Here is a 25,601-nt window from a genome sequence, read left to right on the forward strand (position 1 = left end):
TCTTCTGTTTTCCATAAATGCAATTCTCACAGAAGTCCAAATCAACATTCTTCAAACCTGGCAACAAATTCCTTGAGCGAAAAATATTCATCCCCTTCTCACTCATGTGTCCAAGCCTATGATTCCATAATGTTGCATCTGCTCCTTTGGAAGTTAAAGCATTAATAGAGTTAGAAATACCATTGCATAAATACAATGTACCAACCTTTTTGCCTTTTGCTATTACCAGGGATCCTTTGGTGACATTCCAAGCTTTATCTATGAAAGTTGTCACACAACCTTCACCGCCTATCTGCCTTGTTGAAATCATATTTTTCTTCAGATCTAGAACATGCCTTACCTCCTTTAGTAGCCATTGGTTTCCATTCTGCTATTTTACAAGAACCTTACCCATTCCAACAATTTTATAGGGTTTATCATCACCCAAACGGACTTGTCCAAAATCTCCTTGAACATAGTCATGAAAATATTTCTTATCAAGTGTGGCATGGAATGAGGCCCCTAAGTCTACCACCCAGGAATCATTAATATTTTCGAAAGAAAGAATCAAACCATCTTGTAACACCTGACTTGCCACATTTACTTCATGATTGTTTTCTTTCCGTGCATCTCCTTCTTTTCCCTTCTGAGATCTACATTATTTCTTTAGGTGTCCTTTCTTTCGACATTTCCAACACATTATCCCCAATCTGGACTTGGATCTGCCTTTCCTTGATTTACTGTGATATCCTGAGCTCTTTCCTCTTTCCATTCTTCTTCCCCTAGACTCTGCACTCAAAGCATTACCCGATGTCTCACCAGAGCTCTTCCATCGCATTTCCTTGCTAAGGATAGCACCGACAATATCATCAAACTTTAAAGTTCTAGATCCAGAAATAGAGTTACTAATGGCCATTACTAAACCATTCCAACTTTCTGGCAATGAGCACAAGAATAACAGAGCTCTAACTTCATCATCAAAGTTTACCCCTGTAGAAATTAACTGACTTGTAACTGTATTAAAATCATTTAAATTGTCTGCAACAGATCTACCTTTCGACATCTTCATATTAAATAACCATTTCATAAGAAGTACCTTGTTTGAGGCCGAGGGTTTTTCATGTAGTTTCGCCAATGCCTGAATCAAATCATCTGTCGTTGTTTCCTTCGAAATGTTGAAGGCGACCGATGCTGTGAGGCACAACTGTACTGTTCTGAGTGCCTTTCTATCGAGAATGTTCCATTCTGCATCTGTCATAACCATCGGCTTCTTTGCTTTTCTGCTTAATGGTAGGTACAGATCTTTTTGAAACAGATAATATTCCATCTGCATCTTCCACAGTGGGAAGTTTTTGCCATTAAATTTCTCGACCCTGAACTTACCATCTTCTACCATTTCTCCCACTTGAACGAGGAACCCTTCTTTCCTACGAGTTTATCAGCCAAATAGACCTTTGGATTTGATACCAATTTTTAGAAAAATCATATATGGCAGAGAAATGAAAGAAATATAATATGCGGAAAAACACAAACACATAAAACTAGAGAGACACAGATATACGTGGTTCACCCAGTTTGGGCTACATCCACCTCGAACAGCCAGTCTTTCCTTTCTACTATCCAGCAAAATGAAGAGACACAACCTACAACAGATCTGCTATAATATCCTCTGTTTTTTCTCACAGTCCCACCTCTTTGTTTCTCGCTCAGAGAATACACATCTATTCCACAGCCTCAATAAAATAACCTCATACAAAGAGAGGGGTTTCCTTCTAGGGCAAAAAACCCTAAATTAGACACAAATTCTACTGTCAGATCATCCGCCTAATGAATGGCCCAGATTGATTGGAAATTACTATACTTTTACAAGGAAATTTCACATCTGTTTTTGGCTTCATGGGTGCTGCCCTTGAAACCCCCACTAGGGGACTGCTGGCTCCTAGATCCCACAGCTGAGGGGGATGCCCCCCCCCAAAAGCCCATGGGGGGGACAAGTCTCCCCCACACCACCCTGCATGGAGGGGTGTACAATCTTCCTAGGGTATACATCCAGCTGAAACAAAGGCATCTAAATAATCATGCTCCACACCCAACAATAATTTCTTCATGGATTATTATGTTAAGGAGGGCAAGTTCAATGTAGCATATCAATTCTTTTGGCAGATGAAGTGGAAGGGAATTGCTGATTTTGTTTCATTCGATCTTTCTATTGATTGTCTTGGAAGAGTAATAAAAGTTAGATAAGCGCAGGACCATCTTGAAGAGATGAGATAAGTAGGCCTTTCTCCTGATAAGATTATAATAAGATTCTATTGCAAAGCATTGTATATACCACTATCTCCATGACCAACCCAAATTCTTCCTTGATGCAAGGTCAGAAACTTATTGGTTGCATGGATGGAAGTCCTCTATCTCACATTTTAGGTTCTTTGGATCAAGTGCATGGACCCACTTATATCATGAAAGACATGATATATCTCCTGTCCATTAGACTCCTCATAGGACTTTGGATGGCTACTATGAAACTTTTCAGAGGTATCATCTTTATGACCCTACCTCTCACCAAGTGACTAAGCATCATAATGATACTTTTCATGATGACTGCTAAGATCTCCTCTATAGCTCCTTTATGGTGATGATTCTCAGCATGTATCCATGGAACATGCCTCTTCGTCTCTTGTTGGGTTGGTTGTTGATGACTCTTGGCTGGTTGTAGTGAACCTTTTCACATCTCCATCTTGTGTTGGTCCACCCATACAAACTCCTCTGAGTTCATTCTTTGTAGTTATTGAATAGTCTACGGGGAGTTCAGACTAAAGCGATTACTCCATCATCTAGTCCATCCTCTTCTTTGGATGTTTCTTCCAGCCTTCCCTTGCTGGATGAGGTCATCATTGTTGTAAAATTTGGTGCATATTTTCTACTCACTCATGATAATACTTGTTGGTTGGATGGATGATGGTTACCTGCCCCAAGGAGCCATGATATTGGTGGGACTATGGACAACTATCTTGTGATTTCTATGCATTGCATGCTTTTGGTGATGGTTACACTTCGCCCTCGGCATTTTGAAGTTGGTAATGGAGCCCATTCAGGTTACTTTAGTGTTTTTGTTCATAGAATCCTAGTGGGTGTGCACTGTCCATTCACTTGAACTTTAACACCTAAGTTTAATATCTCATTAAAGTAAATGGATTACCAACAACCATATTAAACCAAAGAGTAAAATCACTAGTTCCTATAATCATTTGAGATATCAAATCTCTAACTAGTAAATTCCTAGCTCACTACAATTGGAAATAACATTGTTCTCCCCATGGTAATTAAAATGTTGTGATGATCTACAAACATTAAATCTTTTGTAGATACCACTGTCTCCATGACCAGCCCAAATTATTCCTTGATGAAAGGTTAGAAACTTATTGGTTGCATGGCTAGAAGTCTTCTATCTCACATTTTAGGTTCTTTGGATTAAGTGCATGGACCCACTTGTATCATGAAAGACATGATATATCTCCTGTCCATTAGACACCTCATAGGAGTTTGGTTGGTTACTATGAAACTTTTCAGCGGTATCATCTCTATGACCCTACCTCTCACCAAGTGACTAAGCATCATGATGAGCCTTTTCATGATGACTTCTAGGATCTCTTCTATAGCTCCTCTTTGGTGATGACTCTCAGCATGTATCCATGGAACATACCTCTTCTTCTCTTATTGGGTTGCTTGTTGATGACTCCCAGCTGGTTGTAGTGAACCTTTCCACATCTCCATCTTGTGTTGTTCCACCAATACAAACTCCTTTGAGTTCATTCTTTGTAGTCGTTGAATAGTCTATGGGGAGTCGAGACTAAAGGGACTACTTCATCATCTAGTCCATCCTATCCTTTGGATGTTTCTTCCAGCCTTCCCTTATTAGATGAGGTAATCACTATTGTAAAATTTGGTGCACATTTTCTACTCACTCATGATAGTACTTGTTGCTTGGATGGATGATGTTAACTTGCCCCTAGGAGCCATGATATTGGTGGGACTGTGGACACCTATCTTGTGATTTCTATGCATTGCATGATTTTGGTGATGGTTACACTTAGCCCTCGGCATTTTGATGTTGGTAATGGAGCCCATTCCGGTTACTTCAGTGCTTTTGTTCACAAGATCCTAGTGGGTTGCTTGTTCAATATCTCATTAAAGTAAATGGATTACCAACAACCATATTAAACCAAAAAGTAAAATCACTAGTTCCTATAATCATTTGAGACATCAAATCTCTAACTAGTAAATTCGTAGCTCACTACATTTAAGGCTCACTACAATTGGAAATAACATTATTCTCCCCACTGTAATTAAAATGTCGTGATGATATACAAACATTAAATATTTTGTAGATACCACTTTCTCCATAACTAGCCCAAATTCTTCCTTGATGAAAGGTGAGTAACTTATTGGTTGCATGGATGGAAGTCTTCTATCTCACATTTTAGGTTCTTTGGATTAAGTGCATGGACCCACTTGTATCATGAAAGAAATGATATATCTACTATCCATTAGACTCCTTATAGGACTTTGGTTGGCTACTATGAAACTTTTCAGGGTTATCATCTCTATGACCCTACCTCTCACCAAGTGACTAAGCATCATGGTGTAATCTTTGATGAGCCTTTTCATGATGACAGATATGTTCTATAGCTCCTTTTTGGTGATGAATCTCAGCGTGTATCCAAGGAACATGCCTCTTCTTCTCTTGTTGGGTTGCTTGTTGATGATTCCCAGCTGGTTGTAGTGAACCTTTCCACATCTCCATCTTGTGTTGGTCCACCTATACAAACTCTTATGAGTTCATTCTTTGTAGTTATTGAATAGTCTATGGGGAATCGAGACTAAAGGGATTACTTCATCATCTAGTCCATCCTCTCTTTTGGATGTTTCTTCTAGCCTTCACTTTCTATATGAGGTCAGCACTTTTGTAAAATTTGATGCACATTTTCTACCCACTCATGATAATACTTGTTTCTTGGATGGATGATGTTTACTTGCCCCTAGGAGCCATGATATTGGTGGGACTGTGCACACCTATCTTGTGATTTGCATGCATTGCATGATTTTGGTGATGGTTACTCTTAGCTTTGTGCATTTTGAATTTGGTAATGGAACCCATTCAGGTTACTTCAGTGCTTTTGTTCACAAGATCCTAGTTGGTGTGCACTGTGCATTCACTTAAACTTTAACACCTAGGTTCAATATCTCATTAAAGTAAATGGATTACCAACAACAATATTAAACCAAAAAGTAAAATCACCAGTTCCTATAATCATTTGAGACATCAAATCTCCTACTGGTAAATTCTTAGCTCACTACAATCAGAAATAACATTGTTTTCCCCATGGTAATTAAAATGGTGTGATGATCTACAAACATTAAATCTATTGTAGATACCACAGTCTCCATGACCAGCCCAAATTCTTCCTTGATGCAAGCTCAGAAACATATTGGTTGCATGGCTAGAAGTCCTCTATCTCACATTTTAAGTTCTTTGAATCAAGTGCCTGGACCCACTTATATCATGAAAGACATGATATATCTCCTCTCCATTAGACTCCCCATAGTACTTTGGTTGGCTACTATGAAACTTTTCAGGGGTATCATCTCTATGTCCCTACCTCTCATCAAGTGACTAAGCATCATGATGACTGCTAAGATCTCTTCTATAACTCCTTTCTAGTGATTACTCTCAACATGTATCCATGGACTGTGCCTCTTCTTCTCTTGTTGATGACTCCCAACCAGTTGTAGTGAACCTTTCCACATCTCCATCTTTTGTTGGTCTAGTTATACAAACTCCTCTGAGTTAATTCTTTGTAGTTATTGAATAGTCTATGGGGAGTTGAGACTGAAGGGATTACTTCATCATCTAGTCCATCCTCTCCTTTGGATGTTTCTTCTAGATTTCCCTTGCTACATGAGGTCATCATTGTTGTAAAATTTGGTGCATATTTTCTGCTCACTCGTGACTATACTTGTTGCTTGGATGGATGATGGTGACTTGCCCCTAGGAGCCATGATATTGGTGGGACTATGGAAACCTATCTTCTGATTTCTATGCATTGTATTCTTTTGGTGATGGTTACACTTAGCCTTGGGCATTTTGAAGTTGTTAATGGAACCCATTCAGGTTAGTTAAGTGCTTTTTTTCATGGGATCCTAGTGGGTGTGCATTGTTCATTCACTTTAACTTTAACACCTAAGTTTAACATCTCATTAAAGTAAATGGATTACCAACAACCATATTAAACCAAAAAGTAAAATCACTAGTTCCTATAATCATTTGAGACATCAAATCTCTAATTGGTAAATTCTTAGTTCACTACATTCAAGGCTCACTACAATCGAAAACAGGGAAAATTTTAAGAACCACCCTAAATTTATATGTATAATAAAGGGGCGAATCTCCATGATACATAGGAAAAATGGGAGGTGATTTTATCACTAATACAATATTTGTGTGTGTATATATATATATATATATATATATATATATATATATATATATATATATATATATATTGGTGAATCTCTCACCAGATTATATTATCTTGTAAAGTCATGGTGAATCTTTCACAGAATTATAAAATCTTGTAAGATCTTGGAAAATCTTTCACTGAATAATAAAACATTGTGAAGTCTTGGTGAATGTTTTTTTAAAGTATGAAACCATATATGATAAGAAGAAAACATATTCATTAAATTGTAATATACTAACATACATGTTTGGAAAAATGAAACATAATTTTCACTTCCTACAAACAATGTTGCAAGTTTTAGTGGCCATGTTTGTAATGGTAGGAGAGATTAATGTTTTCTCTACCACTTTTGTCAAGCTACCACTTTTGCCAAGCTATCAAATTTCTTTCTTATTCCATAGACTCCAACTGCGAGATAAAAAAAAAAACACATCAAGTTTGTTTACCCCAACATGCCAACAAGTAGCAAGCCGCAACTATATAATATAATGAAGTAGTAGGTATCCCAAAGGCCTGAAGGGGATCTAATGGAAAGAAGTGACAATTGTAGGAAGTCTTCCAATCAATATATAAATATATAAATGTAGATTTCTTATTATTTTAATTGGAAATATTCAAATAAATAATAAAATTTAATTATGTCTCTCGCAATCTAAATTTCTTATTAGCTTAATTCACTACCTTCATACCATTTTTAACAGTGTTGTAACATGTGGATTAGTTTCCTTTTTGGTGCAAATATCTACCTTTTAGGACAATATGGTGCAATGACCCAACCCCTACAGATCATTACGACAAACTAAGAATAGCAAAGAAGATGAAAGGTTGTACAAACCAGCATATTTTTTAAACAACTAATCCAAGATCAGTACCTTAACGTTTTCATAAAGATATCATATTGAGAATGTTTTAAAAATGGTGGGAAATCTGGGCAGCGACTATCTCTCTTCTTTGTGAAGTCACTAAATGTAGCTTTAACCATTCACCGTAAGATTTTTTTACAATATAAATTCCTAAGTCTATTTAATATTTTCATTATCATAAAAACCAACCTATTTCCATCTTAACTCCACATCTACCACTCTTAGAGGGATGAAATCTATTTATCCCTCCGAGCACTTGGTAGACTCGGAATTAAGATGGATCTAAGCTAATAGAATTTCCCCTTTAAATAGTCTATGCTCACATGAATACCATGGTATTACCATGGGTCAATACCATGGGTTATCATAAACCTTGAGCTTAAAAACTACTATTAGTAATTTATAAAAATTAATAAAATTAATAATTGATTTTCATTTTATTCTTTTATTTTAACCAAGTTAAAATGTTTAAGTGACATTAAATTACAAGATCCATTTTTACTCTTGATCTACCAAGCCCCGAGAGGGATCAAATATTTTTTCACTGTAAGCTAGTTTGCATATCACGATAGGGGGCATTCCATGTGAATACCATGGGTCAATAACATGTGCCATCTTTATTTTTATTAATACTAATATTAGGGTTAACAATGTTCTTTTTCATGGTATTAATAATAATTTCGCCCATGGTATTTGGCCCATAGGCTTCACCTAGATATAAAGTGGGTGATGGAGTAAACATAAAAAATGTTTTATTTATTTAACATACCTCTCGCTTATTTATATTTTTATTAATTTACCACACCTTTTTTATAAATATGGTATTTGGCCCACGTGATTCAATTAAATAAAACCTCTTTTTTGAGCCTTCTTAAATAGAAAGAGGTTTTATTTATTTACCATACCTCCACTTTATTTATATTTTTATTTATTTACACGCTTCCTGTTCATAAATATAAGGTGACATATGGAGTAAATATAAAAAAATGTTTTATTTATTTACCATACATATCGTTTATTTATATTTTTATTAATTTACCATACCTCTTTTATAAATATGTTATTTGGCCCATAGGATTCACTTAAATGAATCCTTGTTTTTGAGCCTTCTTAAATAGAAAGAGGGTTATGGACTAAATATAAAAAGAGGTTTTATTTATCTACCATACCTCTAGTTTATTTGTATTTTTATTTTTTACCATACCTTTGGAGTAAGTATAAAAAGAGCTTTTATTTATTTACCATACCTCCACTGTATTTATATTTTCATTTATAACTATCATAAATACATTTTCTTGAAAATGAAGGCAAATGGAAGATTGTAACTCCTAATTTCAAGGGATAAATTTACCTTTTTTACCCTCTCCCTTAAAATAAGGTGGGCTAACCTCCATACCTAATTTTTTATAAATTAAATTTGAGGCGATTTGTAACAATGTACTATGATATAAAATATTCGGCCCAGTAAAAATATAAAACGCCTTAATTTATCCCAACGGCGAAAATTCACCCCTAAAATTTTCCATGATCAGAAATAACATGGTTCTCCCCATGGTACTTAAAATGGTGTGACGATGTAAAAACATTAAATATTTTGTAGATACCATTGTCTCCATGACCAGCCCAAATTCTTCCTTGATGTAAGGTCAGAAACTTATTGGTTTCATATCTGGAAGTCCTCTATCTCACTTTTTAGGTTATTTGGATCAAGCGCATGGACCCACTTGTATTATGAAAGACATGATATATCTCTTGTCTTTTACACTCCTCATAGGAATTTGGTTGGCTACTATGAAACTTTTCAGGGGTATCATCTCTATGACCCTACCTCTCACCAATAGACTAAGCATCATGGTGCTATCTTTGATGAGCCTTTTCATGATGACTGCTAAGATATCCGATATAGCTCCTTTTTGGTGATGACTCTTAGCATGTATCCATGGAACATGCCTCTTCCTCTCTTGTTGGGTTGCTTGTTGATGACTCCCAGTTGGTTATAGTGAAACTTTCCACATCTCCATCTTATGTTGGTCCACCTATACAAACGCCTCCAAGATCATTCTTTGTAGTTGTTGAATAGTCTATGGAGAGTCGATACTAAAGGGACTAGTCTCATTTGGATGTTTCTTCTAGACTTCCCATGCTAGATGAGGTCATCATTATTGGTACTTCATCTTGAGGTGTACAATGTAGCAATGCTTCTCCTTCCGGAATGTAGTGATGGCCAACTTTGAGATGACATTGTTGATGTGGATGAACAATAGTTTGTTGATGACGGTAACAAACCCCTTGCTACATTGTTTCCATATTTTCTTTGATGGTTTGTTTCTTGGTGATCTCATGCTTCTTGTTCTGGGTTGGTCATGGTGATGCATGTACCTTTCATTTTGATGTAGATAGTTTTTCTTGATGCATATTTTCTTTCGACTCATAGTTTTATGGATTATAGTAGCATGGTCCTAGGCATGTGAATCAATATGTGTGATATTATGAGGATGATGTGCTTGCAAAATATGTCTCAGTGTTTTGAAACTTGTTAACAGTCCTAAAGGAAATATGACTTAGCACTTGCACACATGCTAAGATTAATTGCAGCAGTAAAGGGACAACAAATGGACTTAGTTTGGAAGCTCTGAGGTCATCATTATGACTAGAAAATATAGAAAAGGTTAAAATACAACCTAGACGCTCATGTGCTAACTTTTAAAATCATGTTGGAATTCCTGATAATAAAGATGTTGTTAGGCTCAGCGGTGTGATGTTCTTTGTTAACAATTTGTTACAGACAGGATAATGTTGTTCCATTTGATATATGTTGTTCTATGACAGTGAATTTGAAAGGATAATTGCAAGAATTTCACATGGATCTATTCACTTAGTAGCCTATATCCAAATAATTACACCAGCATTCATTCTTAGGTTTGATATTATTGCATGCCCAACCAATTTGTCCAAGAACTAAATAGATACATAGCTTGTCATGGAGGTTCGACATCCAAGAATATTTACACTTCATATGTAGATCATTATGCAGTTGTAGTGTTCATCATACAATGTAACACTCTAGCTACACAGTATTATATTGATTAGGTCATAGGATTGAACTCTATCATAGTTGTTTTGACAATTCGATCCCTGCTATTCTTGTAGCTCATTCTCTCGTATCCAAAATAAACGTACATATGAACCAATCTATCTTGACCCTTAATTTGCATTATCTATATCACAAAGTTTTCATATTATTTTTTTATTTTGACCTTGTGATATCTTACATAATTTATGTAGCTCTTGATTTTTCCAGAGTACCCATAATTTTGTATGATAATTAATGGCTATTCCATACTAATCTATTGGACCTACATTGTTCCCAAATTCAATGTGACAGGTTTGGTAGTATGATTGCATGTTTCTGATATTCCTCCATCAATGTTCTACCTGTGCATTTGCCACCTTCAAAATTAGGGTTCCATGATCCACATCAACAAGATTGGCTTAGAAAGGAAGCTACAAAGGTACTTTATGATACAAATTGTACATATGGGTAGAAATTTGCTAATTAATATATGCCTATCATACCTATGGTGTAGGACCCCCCAAATCCAAACTAATGTGCATTTTGATGCAAATGAACAGGTTGCAAATAAAGTGGAAATGTTGTTTAGAGAGGTTTTAATTTGCTCGGATAGAAAATCGGCACATCTGGATCCTTTTATTCTGGTATTAAGGTTCTTGAATCAAGGAGGCAAATTGCACAGCTTGAAGGAATGTTGCGTAAAGAGAGAGTTGAATTTGAGGTGATATTATAAATGTATATAAAGATTGTTTAGTGTACTTTAGGTTGTCTAACATGATAGTATCCTAGAATAATCTTTCCACTTAATGAATATTTCCATATTTGTTTTTATAAATTGCTTAGTTGGAAATGATTTCTTCATAGGGTTCATTATTTTGATGCAATCTATAAAATTCAAATAGGGTTTGTTGCAATAGGCCATCATTAGTGTTGCGCATGTTGGAACTTGGAAGACCTGATATTTCAAAGTTAAATAGTATAAGGTGTTCTTCTTTATGAAGCCTATGAATAGGATCGTCGTCTTTTCCATTTAGATTCATCTCTTAGAGTGAAAAACTCTCTTGCCAAATTAGAATCTATTCCACCAGAGGATTTTTAGACTCCACATGAGGACTATGATTCTAGCATAAATGAAAAAGTTGGAGACCATCAGGGTACAGTCAAAGATAGTAACAATGCTAATGGTGGTTTTGGCATTTTGATGACAAAGGACACATGCTCCATGTTTGATGGAAATTGTTTGGACAAAGCTATATGTTTTGGGAATCTTCAGGTCAAATATATCCAAGCTGGTGACAAGCATGTTTTAAATAATGGATCTGGGCAGCTTTACATGATTAGTAATGTGGGAAATTCCTACTTGTGTGACCATTTATAGGGAATTGGGACTGTGAATGGAAAATTAAATTAAGGCATGGAAATTATTAAATTGGCAGAAGGTAAAACAACCTAGAATATCTTGATGATGTGGAAGGAGATCCAAACATTAGAGATTCATCCAATATAAATAATGGTACCATGTTTCATACTTTTGATATGGAGAATGGTGAATGGGATACCAACATCCATGTTTATGAGGCAACGTGTTTTAAAGCAGTTGATAGTAGGGACAATACAAACAGTTTGGATGAAGATATGGCACCCAGTCAGAAACTGTCAGAGCAAGATTCTCCTATCCTCACTGATCTGTCAAATACATTAGATGCAATATGGATAGGTGAAGGCCAATTAGTAAAAGCTCAAAATGTATTTGTGACATCACAAGGGAAAAAAGGTTGGTTTTGCCACTTCTGCTATTGTTGCCAGTGGCAGTGAATCTACTGACAGAAAATATTTTAATCCAGTTCAACAAATTGTAATAGGAGACATGATGATGTCCGAATCTACCTAAAACATACACGATAAAGGTGGAATAGAGTTTCCTGAGAAAAAAATCTCTCGCTTACTAGTAAAATCATTAAATCTATCAGAAGATTTTGGAAGCTGCATTGGGGCAATTATGTCAAACTTACCAAAAAGTTACAACAAGATTTTACAATAACATTTATTAGGGTCTATTGGAGTTGACTCTCAGAGAAGCTATAGTCTTATGTTTTTCTCATCAAGCAGTCAACTGGGTGGTAATGGAGTGGGTAAGCTACTTTTACCAACCGGTGTAAATGATACGGTTATTGTTGTTTATGATGATCCGCCAACAAGCATAATAGCATATGCACTAATATTGCAGGAATATCAAGCTTGCCTATATGACAAGGTACCTGATAGTGAGAAGCAAAAGGAAATAGACAGGGATAAAGAAAAGGAATGTGTAGATTTATTTGGTATGGGTGGAGTTGTTTCAAATCTACTTTATCTGTCAGATGGTTCCTTAGACTTGAGTAAAGCTCTTTCCAAAGAGAGAATTTTAGGATATGAGGATATTTACACATATGGCTCCAAAGGGAAAGGGGGTTCAGATTCATCACTATATATAAAATACACATGCAAAAATATCCTTTCGTGATGAGGGTCCTCCTAGAAAAGTTAAGTACTTGGTAACCCGTTATTATGCAAAACAGTTTGATGCCCTTAGGAAAACGTGTTGTCCAACAGGGATGGACTTTATATTACCACTAAATCTCCGCAAGAAATGGGGACCTCAAGGAAGAAAGAGGAATGTGTTTTTTGCAAAATCCTTGGATTAAAGATTTATTATTAAGAGAGTCGCCATGATAGAATTGGAATCTTTTATGAAGTTTTCATCAGAATATTTCAAATATCTGTGACTCATTATGTTATCGAAGCCCCACATATTTGGAAAAGATCCTTGGTATTTATCAGGTTGGATGCTCATACTATTGTTTATTTTGCAGACTCCTAGAGAGTTTACTAGGCTTTGTTTCTCTTTTGTGTGTGTGTGCATGCTACATAATGTTCTCATCTTTCAAGTCACTATAAAGAATGCAAAAGGTTGAAAAGGGATCAGGATTAATTGATGGTAATGGAAAATCTATCGTTTGGAATAAATGTAACACAGGTTTATGACCTCAAAGGTTCTAGTTGTTCCCGTTACAATGCAGACTAATCAGGCAACAAAAAATCTCTTTTGGACCAGAATCTCTTAGAGACCATGCCAACTGCTCCAATATTTCTTGGGAATAAATCTAAGCGCCTTTTGGAGGGAGCACTCTGGAATGATACTTCATTTCTTGTGGTAAATATAGTTTTCATTTTTCTTAATCAACCATAATTGTAATCTTAGTTTCAATTTTTTGTTGAGCTAGCCAATTATCATGATTATGTGCAATGGGTGTTTGTAGTCAATTGATGTCATGAATTATTCATTACTTGTTGGAGATGAAGAGCATTATGACATGGTTTTAGGTAATAATAGACTCATCCATTTCCTTTGAAATATGTTTTCTCATATTTGATTTTCCATTTTAGGTAACATTATCAATAATTTCAGGTGCTTGGGTCAGAACATGTATCTATCAACATTTCAGAGATGAATACACTAACCTTTTTTTTCTTCATTTCAAATTTCAATACATGAAGTTTAGTTTATATTTGTGATAAAGCCATTTGTTCTTGCTATGATGTTTATTATGCAATGAAGTTGCCTAATGATAATAGCCTAATGATTGCGACATTATTACAATTGAGAAACTGAGCATTCTTTACCATAGGTGTATGCTCTTGATATTTCACTTTTATGATAAGACCAAGCAACAAGTATCGGCAGTCAAAGATTTGATTCTTTGTGACCATCATTTATGTGAATAGGTCGTGGGTTCCTTGATTTGAAAGGTTTGGAGAAGCTCATTTTAAGTTCCTCATGTGGATCTAGCTATTAGCTGAAGTAAAATGTGCCCATCTTCTTTTTCTTTTCCTTTTTAATTCTTCTGATAATATCTTCTAGTTGAATATTGTCTTTCATTTGCTAGTCCAATTATCTTCAATGCTCTAATATTGAACTTGTTTTATGCCATGAATAAATAATTCTTGTTGATTTTAAAATGCCTCCTTGACTTATTTTTTCCAACCAATTAAAGTTAAGTGTATTAACACCATTTTTTGAACTCAAAAGGTTTCTAAATTCATTTGAAGGTGCTATGATTTTGTTTCTCCTTGATGAGGAGTATCGAGACATTTTCTTTCATGTTTTTATCCTTTAAATGGTTGGTAAATTGTAAGTAAGTTTTGATTTCTTGTTTTTTCCATTAATGTAGATTGGGCTTTTGGTCTTTATGCTCACTTTGTGTCCATGTTTTGTAGTGATGCACTAGAACTATGAATGGTTGTTAGTTGGAGCCAATGGTTATCAAGAAATCGTGTGAGCTTCAAACATGCTCCTCCAATAATGGGAACATCTCCAATCACAATTCATTAGATTAGTGGTACTATGATTTTTGTCTTTATGCTCACTTTTTTGTCCATGTTTTGTAGTGGCTATAACTATGCATGGTTGTTAGTTAGAGACAATGGTTATCAAGAAAAAAAGAGATTTAAACGTGCTTCTCCCTTAATGGAAACATCTCTTGTCACATTTCATTAGATTGGTGGCACTATGGATAGTCGGCAATTGACCAAGCCCAACATTGACCAAAGCCACTTTAATGTAATATGGATGCCATCTCTGTTTAATGTACTTTAAACATGTTGAAATTAGTAGATTTCATTATTGGTTATTATTTTGCTTATCATCTTTATTTTTCCCACTCTAATCCTATTATTTATGGATCTTTTTGTTATTCCCATAGAACTATTCTTGCAAGTCTAATTCTTTAAAGGGTGCTAGCTTAATGGAAGAGTGCCTGCTTTACAAGCAGGAGGTTGGTGGTTCGATTACATTGTGCCCTGATATTCAGATGGAATGATGATGATTAGTTTTTGGTGATGGAGGTTCTTTTGACTATCACCAATGAGCTTATGGTGACATTTTTTGACCCTCACCAAAATATGAAATGGTGACGCTCAATGAATGCCACCATATATATGCACCAATAACAACGGCCATGAAAGGTCCATCACCATAAATCATTGATGTTCATATGAAATTGTGACGGTCAATTAACATCACCATATATATGTATATATATATATATATATATATGCATTAATAGTGACGATCATGAAAGGTCCATCACAATAAATCATTGTTGTTCATATGAAATGGTGACGGTCACTACCAGTCATTATAATCATTATTCATGAGAGACCTTGAATGTCACCACATCTATATTTTTGGTGACGCCACCATTAGTGACATTCAATTTTTTGATGACGGAGGCTAATGTTCGTCACCATTGCTATTATGAAATGGTGATGGTCACTATCCATCATTATAAATCATTATTAGTGACGAACCTTGAATGTCACCATAACACTTACACTTTTGGCGATGCCACCTTTGGTGAAGTTTAGTTTTTGGTGATGGAGGCTCTTTTGATCATCACGAATGAGCTTATGGTGACATTTTTTGACCCTCAACAATGTCTTTTTTTGTTGTAGTGATTCCAATGCTCAAACATATGAGATTTGATAGTTTGAGCATGTGAATCTAGGTATAAGTACCTTGCATGATGATAGTTGAAGTGAATTGACATGTTTCTCATGAAGGACATGCCAGTAATAGATCACATAAGAATCTTCCTTAATTGAAGATCATCATGACTAAGGCTTGGGGATGATTGGAAAATGAGGATCATGGGGCTACTTGGAATAAATACAACTACTAAGGGATATTGTCATTATCCAATGAATTAATTCCTTAAGGAATTCCACTTATTAAATATCATTAGATCCATTAGGGACTTAAGCACTTGAATTTTTTTACATTTATTTCGAGCTCAAATTCACCTAGAGTGCAAGCCTAGTTTTCGTATGATCGCCATATTGTTGTTTATGAGAATGTGAAAAGATTTGCTAGAATGAAATACTTTCAAAATGTTTCTAGTTCTCTGAAGTAACCTATCCAAAGTGTTGTATTTTAGGTTCCTTACATTATTGAGATATTGGATCAAGAGTAAGGATTCGCCTAAGATAACTATATCTTCCACACCTTTATCTTGAGTGATGACTAAAGCTTGAAGGAGCCCATATATTTCGTCTCGGTTTTTTAATCTTATTCTTAAGCCTCAAGCAAGCATGACTTCAATTATTCCCTCAGGATTGATCAAAATCCCTCCCCTTCCTACCACCCTTGATTTATTGTAAAGATACGATATTTTTTTGTTGATTTTATTAACAGGGATTTGAATCTCGAATCTCATAGTTTAAATAGTAGTTCATAACATGGCTATTTCCAATTGAGATTCCCTTTGAACTTTTATTAATTTTTTATATGTTATTGGAAAATAATTGTTGTGTTATTAAGATGTTATTTTCTTTGTTGTGAAGTTATGTCGTAAATTTAGTTTTGGTTAGAGGACATCAGGTCGGGTCTTCAGGAAAAAGGAAGTGTAATTCCTAACCATCAAACATTGGAAGATTCTTATTTTAAGTTTGCAATGAAATTGGAAGAGAATTTCAAGAGACAATGGATAAGTTAGAAAATGAATAATTAATTTGACATAATGCCATAGGAGTCCAAAATAGTTGCAAGAAAGAAAAGGGGGAAAGCAAAGTTCCATTACATGAATGAAAACAACTATAGCATTCTCAAAACACCAATAGTCATAAGAAGCCAACCTAAAGAATGTGGTGCAATCGCAATCAAATATTCAACCATTTGAATGATCATTTAAAAAAATAGAAGTGAAATGTGGCCATGAAGATACATATCAATAATATACTTTAACATTGAACATCCATCATGTCTCATAATTAACACTTATAGTCCAATCACAACACTATAATAGGAAGGTCCCAATGTCATACTTGAGCATGTGTAGCCATCACAAAACATAGAGATAGAGTAGCAACCAATTTCTAAAACACTAGAGATAAATAATACCTATAGAGAATATTCCATACAAAGCTCTACATTAAAGGATAACAAGTACAATTTATTCTCTAATCGAAGCCCAAAAAAGTCCTCTCTCTCCAATAATAACATGAAGATTAAAGATGAAAATTTCTGATAACCAAAATACCAATAATTTTAGATGGATGCAAGAAATGAATTATTGGTTAAAATAAATATTGAATCATCTCATATACACTCTAAATAAAGAAACTTTTAAGAATCCACACTCATCAGTAGAAACATTAACAAGTATACTAATTATTTAAATCCCAATATAGTATGTTTGGAAATATTTTTGTAAAACTACTCAAATTTGTAAGGACTTAATATAGCTTTGAGAAATTTTTGATGATTTTTAAATTAAAATAATTTCATCCTTTAAAATTTGAGTGAATCATTCCAGAAATAATGGAAATTCTATAATGATTTTTTTTTTTGGAGAAAACACGGAGAACTATCTTATGAGAAATATTTACCCCCTAAATTTTACCTTTACTCTAACCATTATAGGATGAAGTTATTTGTGATGGAACTCCATAGGAATTATGTGATATCAACCTTAGAAAATTGTATATTAATGATTAACATGGGATGTATGGATCCATACCTTAGAAGCGGCATGTACAAGTTGTAGGTTGTATATAAACTCTCCCAAATTCTTCATCATTTGAAATGATGTAGCTTAATTTATTTAAGCATGCTAGGATTTCAGTAATTTAGAAGTTTTGTATCCTTATAATAAGGCCACCAAAGAAATTGGGTTTCATTAATGTATGTCTGCTACTAGAAAAATGACAACATGATGCTTAGTAATGTTTATAGATTGATGCAACTATGAAACAATATAGTGAAATATTTAAAGATATAAAAGAAATAGTAATGCAATATCTAATAAAACCTAAGATAGATTGGTTATAATATCACCATATCGTAATGGCTTATTATATCATTGATCCTTATGAGAAAATGATGAAATCCATCAACATACTCAGGACCATGTTGTTGTTAGAAAAATAGCATATTGTGTTTTTTAGAGAATATTATTAACCTTGAATAAGATACTAATGAAGAACTAATATCCACTATATCATATTAGTGACATCATGCATCAAACTAGACATCGTTTAATCCAGAATAATCTCAAGACTCATATCATCAAATTTCAATAAAATACAAAAATGTGCCTAAACAACTTTTAAATTCAAAGAGAGAATACAATATAAAAATGTGCATAAACAACTTTTAAATTCCAAGAGAGAATATTTTATTAGTTAGAATTATAATCTTATCTTAATAGTTTCCAGCAAAATTTATAAGACTAATGTAGGGTGTTCTTGACTTTTTCAAACACATTATGGCTATTTTCCCTTGTTGAAAATCCTTATTTGCAACAATCCATGAGATGGTCATCTAACATTTTCTTTAGTACTACAATGCTCCAAAGATATAAATTCAAAAGTATATTTGCCCGTATGTTATTTTCCATGACAAAAATTCTAGCTTGGGGTTTGTTATTAGCTAGAGAGTTTAAGTAGACATTGGAAAAATATGGACCGTAAAAAGTTGGCCCGTCCCTAAAACATTATATATTTGCATGGTTTATTCGATATAGTAAGCTTCTATGGACTTTATGTTGTGGGCTTCTCATGCCTAGAATTGCCACATGATTGGTGGTTAAAAGGGAACCAAGAAAACATAAAAATTGATGTATTTACAGACTTATGTTAAATTTATCTGAGTACCATATTTTCTTTGGTTATTATGGATGTGCATCATCTAAATAAACCTGTCCAAATCTTGGGTACATTTTTGACTAACCTAAAATGATAATTCTTCATGTTTTTCACATGTTGTAAATGTGTTCAGCTTACTTGCATGTTTCAGTGCCTCTGAGTGAAAGCACACATGAGGTGTCATCTCCGCTTTTAGTTATATCTATGTATGATAATTCATCATGTGAGGGGTGTGTTTTAATGCATTTATGTGAGATCACTCTATAGATAACATTTCCACCTTTACTTATATCTACCCACATTTAATAAAGTTCTATATAGGATGCGCGTATTTATAAGTTTCAATAAATATCCATTAATAAGGAGCATCAAATTATATGGATTACATGATATTTATGTGGTTTACAAATATCTTAGCTAATTTACCATGCATGGTAAAACCCAAATTGCAACCTAGAGAAATCACCACCTACCTTTAATTCTCGAGAGAATCTCCACTTTGTCCCAATGTTGCTATGTCTTGATTGGTTAAATTGAATGGATATCCTTGTATTTTTTCTCAAAGACAATTTCTAGGCCATTTACTTTAATAGAGATACGTACAAGTTTATCTCTACGTCATTTAGAGAGATACTTATTAGTTTATTTCTATGTGATTTAGAGAGATACTTACTCGTTTATCTCTATGTCATTTCGAGAGATACTTACTAGTTTATCTACATGTTATTAAAAGCCATTTGAAGGTTTATTCATCTTTTTTATCAAGCTTCTCAACATGCATAATTTTGTTTCGAAGTTTTACTTTCTATTTATATTTCTAGGCTAAGAAGATTGTTCCATTGCATGGACATTATTTTTAGTTGGAAATGTTTTTCATTTCACAATCAAATTTTCAATATCCAAAAGTATAAATTTTTATTATCTGTTTTTATTTTTTTGTGCGCCAATATTTTGGTTTTACTATTTTTGTTCTTAGATTTCTATTTTATCTAGTTTGAGTATGATTTTCGTAGTGTGTCTACGCTATCTTAGAATTTCATAAATAGAGTGGAAATTATTTTCATTTCTATATATGGCCATTGCTAAATGTTTTTTTTTCGATCTTAAGAAATTAGAAAAAGAGAGAAAATTACATTCACCAAGCAAGCTAATCGAAATTAATGGGCCTCCAAAATATGTAAATTATAAGGCCCATCAATCCAAGCCTACTATCATAAAACAATGTTTGACCCCACCTTTGGACATGATGGTATATTTTCTTAGTCTAATGAGCTCCTATACGACTCCATGTGGTTTTCATTATTTATGTGTCTTAACATGTTTATTGTAGAGGATTTACATAGACATTAAGAAATTATGAGGAATCTCTCACTAGAAAGATTTTAAGGACTTCCTCCCTATAACATGAAGACTTCAGAACAATTGTCATAGGGAATTTAATGCCTCCTATTGTTGCCACGAGTTATATCTCAAACAAGATCCCCTTTTTTAGGATTTTTGCAGGGAAATGTGGCCCTCCTTTCATGGAGCCTGTCCCCACATGATGTACAAATAAGTGGCTCGAATTTCCCCTATATGAAGTGGTAGAATAACAAGTAGAGAAGCAAGATTAAGCTTTTTTAGTATTCACAAGAAAGTTTTTTAGTATTATAATGTAAGAACACATTTTAAGTTAATGGAACCAATGCCTTATCTTAGCTCTTATCTTGTTTCTTCTTCAACGACTCTAAGAATCCTTCGGTTGGACCCACCCTAGGAGATTAAAATCCCTCTTTTAATTTTGTTGATGTTATGCTTTGCATTCTTCTTATTTATCTTTTAGCATTAGCATTTCTCGAAATTACAGTTTCATGGATTTTTGTATGAGTGGTTCCTTGAGTAATTATTTTTTACAAGTCATTTATGAAACCTATCAACCTTCTTATCACTCATATCACTTATTAATGCATTTTTAATTATTTTTCCATTCTATTCCTTTTGTTGTTATAAATTATGCAATTTACTATTTTAGTGTACAATTGATTTTTTTGGCTAAAGTGACATAAAAAACTTTGTTTTGTGATGATAATGTTTGGATTAGGTTGTCCCAAGCATTTACGAGTCGAATAACATCATTCCCCATTATTATTGTCTCCTTCTTCTTAGGTTTGCATTGTAATTATTTTACAGGCTCAATGGGCTCTTCATGCAACAAAATAGAAAACCCTATAGGAGCCCACAAACTGTCCATTTCTCTTTGCCACTTTAGCAATATATGTTTGGTTTAGCCTCTTAGATGTATTAAATCTACCTAGGATTTTGATAGTGTAATTTAGAAGCATAGAGACCTCACAAAATTCTTGTATATGCTTTTATATATTGTTTTTCGAGTGTTGTTTTCCGCAATATAGATTAAATTTTCAATTCTCATATGCAATTTCACTTTTTACAAGTTATATCTACAAATCCACTTTTTTATAACATAGCTTTGTTCGACAAGATAAGTTGGTTTATGTTCATCTAACCTTCACTCCAATACCTCCCACTTATATAAGAATTGAATCCAATACCTTCCACCTATATAAGAATTGAAAGGGAAAGAAGATAGTACTTGCTACACATAAAGTGTCAAACCATGTACCTTTATATTGTCTTTATTTCCATTGAATACATATAAGCGATGATCACAATCAACTTGTGCTAGACTAGCCCTTAGCATTGCAGAATTTTAAACCATAAAATTTAAAACATATAACCTTTATACTATAAAATTACTTAAAAAAACACCACGTCACCCTTTACTCTAAATCCGTTAGAATTTATTTTTTCTTAATTATAATTAAATATAAAATTATTATGCATAAATATTATTAAAAATATTTAATAAAATTAAAATTAAAAATTTATTAAAATTTAAACTATATATTTTAAACAAAATCTTATAATCTTTAAATAATATAATTATCTCAATCTTTAAATAATATAATCATCTCAATGGATTTTACCACAAACTGTAAACAACATGATCATCCCTTAAACAACATAATCATCCTTTGACGTTTCCTTCTCCTGCTTGAGAGCTATCATGGTAAACCATAAAAACCATTCGTTTTTAAATTTTATCTTAATTTGTAAATATAAAATTGCATACTTTATAATACAATGTGACATCACTTTGGTGAAACCTAACTGCAGCAAATCAAACCAAAATCATATTTGCACTTGAATGAAACCCATACGTAAAATAAAAAAATAATTAATCGAGTACGTAGTCTACGAACATTCAGACCCGCCGTGATCCAAAAAGATTCGAAGACTTATAACTAGAATAGATAATTCATCATTGACAAAACTTCCGAAAAATGAAGCAAGCGGTCTCATGTCGATGTATGGTGTATACAGCGACAGACACATCAATAATGATCGTGGACTAAAATCAATGCGGTTTCCATCTTTCACAGACGGGAGGTTTGCTCTTCAACTCAATCACTCCCTGTTTAGTTCATATGTTTATGCACACCCTAATCATCTGTTATATATTCATATGAATACCCAAAAACTTCCACGCAATTGAAAAAGGTTTTATATAATAATACCCGGTATTCTCAATCTGGGCAACACTGCCGCTTATACGCATATAATTTGGGCGCAACACAGAGAAGAAAGGACGGACAAACAATCAGGAATCTCAGAAGACCATTAGAAGTGGCAGCCCTAATTGTGTTTCTGTGCAGCTTTCAACATTGTAAACAGAATTACACCGACGGCTAGATTCTGGCACTTACCCTAGTCTTGCAGCTTGATTAACCACCTCCTGCAATCATATACAGAACAGAATGCCTGAAAGCAAGTGAAGATCAAAAGTATTGCTGCAGCTACCAGCGAAAGGAATTGCCAGGATCCAAATATATGTTCGTTGACGAACTCCATTACGACAACATTCCATTTTCTATAATAATATCTATTGAGACGCTCTATAACGTTGTCTAAATATCGAACCTTTGTGAGCCGAACGCACTTACCCATGCTGTTCCACAGGCTCGCAACCTCTCCGTCGCTTTGGAGGTGGTTGTAAATAATTCCACTTTGTCTCAACAATCTCACATCCTCTTCGCTGTCGATCATCCCGTTCATGAAATCGGTATATCGTGTGAAAACCATCGCACCCGGCACCGCCGAAGCTTCGAATGCCACCAGATTTCTCAGGATCACCTCTGTGTTGCTGTCCAACCTTACTTTTGGAAGGTAAAGTGTCGCAGTCTTCTCGTCAAATTGTACAGAGGTGAGGTCGCCGTCGGTAGGAGCAAATTTGACTCCTGCAGAATATAAATCGGCAACAGATGGAATAGCCAGTTCATCTCGCGTGGGAGGTATGGTCTTAACAGATGATTCTTCCGCTTCCTCTTTTCCCTTCCCAGTTTTGGTGGCATCTTTGTTGATAAGAAGAGCCAAGGGTTTCTTCAACGCGTTCAGTACGGGAAGGTTCCCAAGAAGAGAAAGAAGGCCTAAGGGCAACTTCATCGCGATTTGCACAGCACTACCGTTGAGCGCTTTCCGAGTCAAGTTCGTGAGAAATCGAATGGGACCAATATTTAAAGAGGTGAGAGCAGTCCATAGCAATCTGAAGGCTCTGGTAATGGTGGACATGTCCTCTCGAACAGCCTCCTCGTTTTCTTCCTCTTTTCGAATATTTGGATCTTGAATGTTGGGAACAGGAACGATAGCGTAATACAGCACCTCCAGGACGTGGCCTCTTCCTGTTGTATGGATCTTCGAATCCTCGGGCAGCTTGAAGGTGAAAGGCGATAATTCTTGGCACACAAGCCTTAACAGGGTAGAGAGTCTCTCCTCTGCCTTTGCTTCAGAACCCAACTGCAACTCCACTAGTTTCTGCAATAGAAAGAGCGGCAACTGATTTTCGAGCATCATCAGATCTCTCACAATGGAATTATGCGCAGCGCTGGTGCCGGTCGGATCTAGGATTCGCCCCAATTGCTTGACGTCGACGTCAGAGTTTTGGTCTACCTGCCTGACATAAAACTGCAAACACTCGAGAAGGAAGGCTGCGTCCAGCGCCATGATCCAGGCCAAGGTTTCTTCCTTATAATCGAGAAACTTGTGATAGCTGTTCCGGATTTGCCATTGGTGCTTCTTAAACTCCTCCACAACCACGGACTCAAACTTCTGTCCGTTGATTCTTTTCTGAAATCTTCGAGCAGCTGCCAGTTTGTAACGCTCCATGTCATAGAGCTCAGATCTCCAGTGGTGATAGGGGCCGATAGATATCGACTGAGGAGTGTATGCTTCAGGTTTCACCGCCAATAACTCCTTGGGCACATTAAACACGGACACGCCCAGCTCATTCACTTCTTCTTCTTGCAGGTGTAGATCCAGACTTCCCTTGATTTGAATAACCCAACCATTCTCATCAATCTTCAATTCAACATCGGTTTTGGATTCCATGTTTCTAAGTCAAGACAAATAGTGACAGGAAGCAAAGGAGAAATTATAGGAAATTTGTGAGACGATTAAGTGACTGGGCAACCTATATGGAACTCGTCTGGTTCACGAATACACAGGCTACACCCGAGGTAATGGCCATGGGTACTACAAATTTCCAATTACCCTATATAGTGCTTTCTGATTCGACAACCCTTATCAAGCACCCTCCGCGGTCCCACACCCTGTTTTTTGACAATGCGTTTCACATGCTTCACACGATTTCTATATTATCTGATTTCCACAGTTTTCACATGCGTAACACGATATTTCGATTGTTTCAACTTTTGCTTTAAAAATTGCCATGCCCAGTGCGCATGAATTGGTGCTTGGAATAATCAAATTGCTAAGGTGGGGACTGCAAATACAAATGGCAACGATTATTGTAGATCAGGGATGATTATGGTTGTAGAACATCGATGATTACTTTGACCGCTCAAAATTATTGTCGATATAATTAAGTTCTTTAATGTAACCTCCTAATACTAGTGTAGTTCTTTATTATACTTCTCTCCTAATCATTTGGACAGCAACTTCCAATTTTTAATTAATAAAACTTTTGGGGACGTAAACAATTATTTTCCATTCAAGCTTTTCGCAGTTAGCCGCATTGATTCTAATTAGGGCATGCATGACGGAGTTTTGAATCTTACCAAGCGATTGTCGAGATCTAAAGTATTTCCGAGAAAACCTGCCACAAGTTGTACTGTAATACAACCTCGTGCTTCGGAGAAAGTAGGACAGTACACTAAGCAACAAAACAGGATGAGCGACTAAACTGGTCACTGTATATATTAACATTGAAAGAGGATTGCAATCCATGATGACAATGAGAAAACAACAAATTCCAGCATCATTCACAGGAAAATTTTAATATTAAGCAGAGCGTTGGCTCTGACCTCTCGAATAGATTTATACAGTACCACCAGCTCTTCCATTTTCAGTTGTAAGCCTTTTCTGGGTTTTTAAATTTGGTTACCTATAATATTGGAAACGGTGATTATT

At 34.9% G+C, this 25,601-nt stretch overlaps 1 pseudogene; it reads right to left on the reverse strand.

The window, feature by feature from the left end:
* Window positions 1–22,702: 22,702 nt before the first annotated feature.
* Window positions 22,703–24,560, reverse strand: LOC149193013 (putative UPF0481 protein At3g02645 pseudogene; annotated as a pseudogene).
* Window positions 24,561–25,601: the final 1,041 nt, after the last annotated feature.

The sequence above is a fragment of the Pinus tabuliformis genome, chromosome 2_2 (genome assembly GCF_031772625.1).
Source record: "Pinus tabuliformis cultivar Carrire ecotype Pingquan chromosome 2_2, CPIR1, whole genome shotgun sequence".
NCBI classification, from domain to species: Eukaryota; Viridiplantae; Streptophyta; class Pinopsida; order Pinales; family Pinaceae; genus Pinus; species Pinus tabuliformis.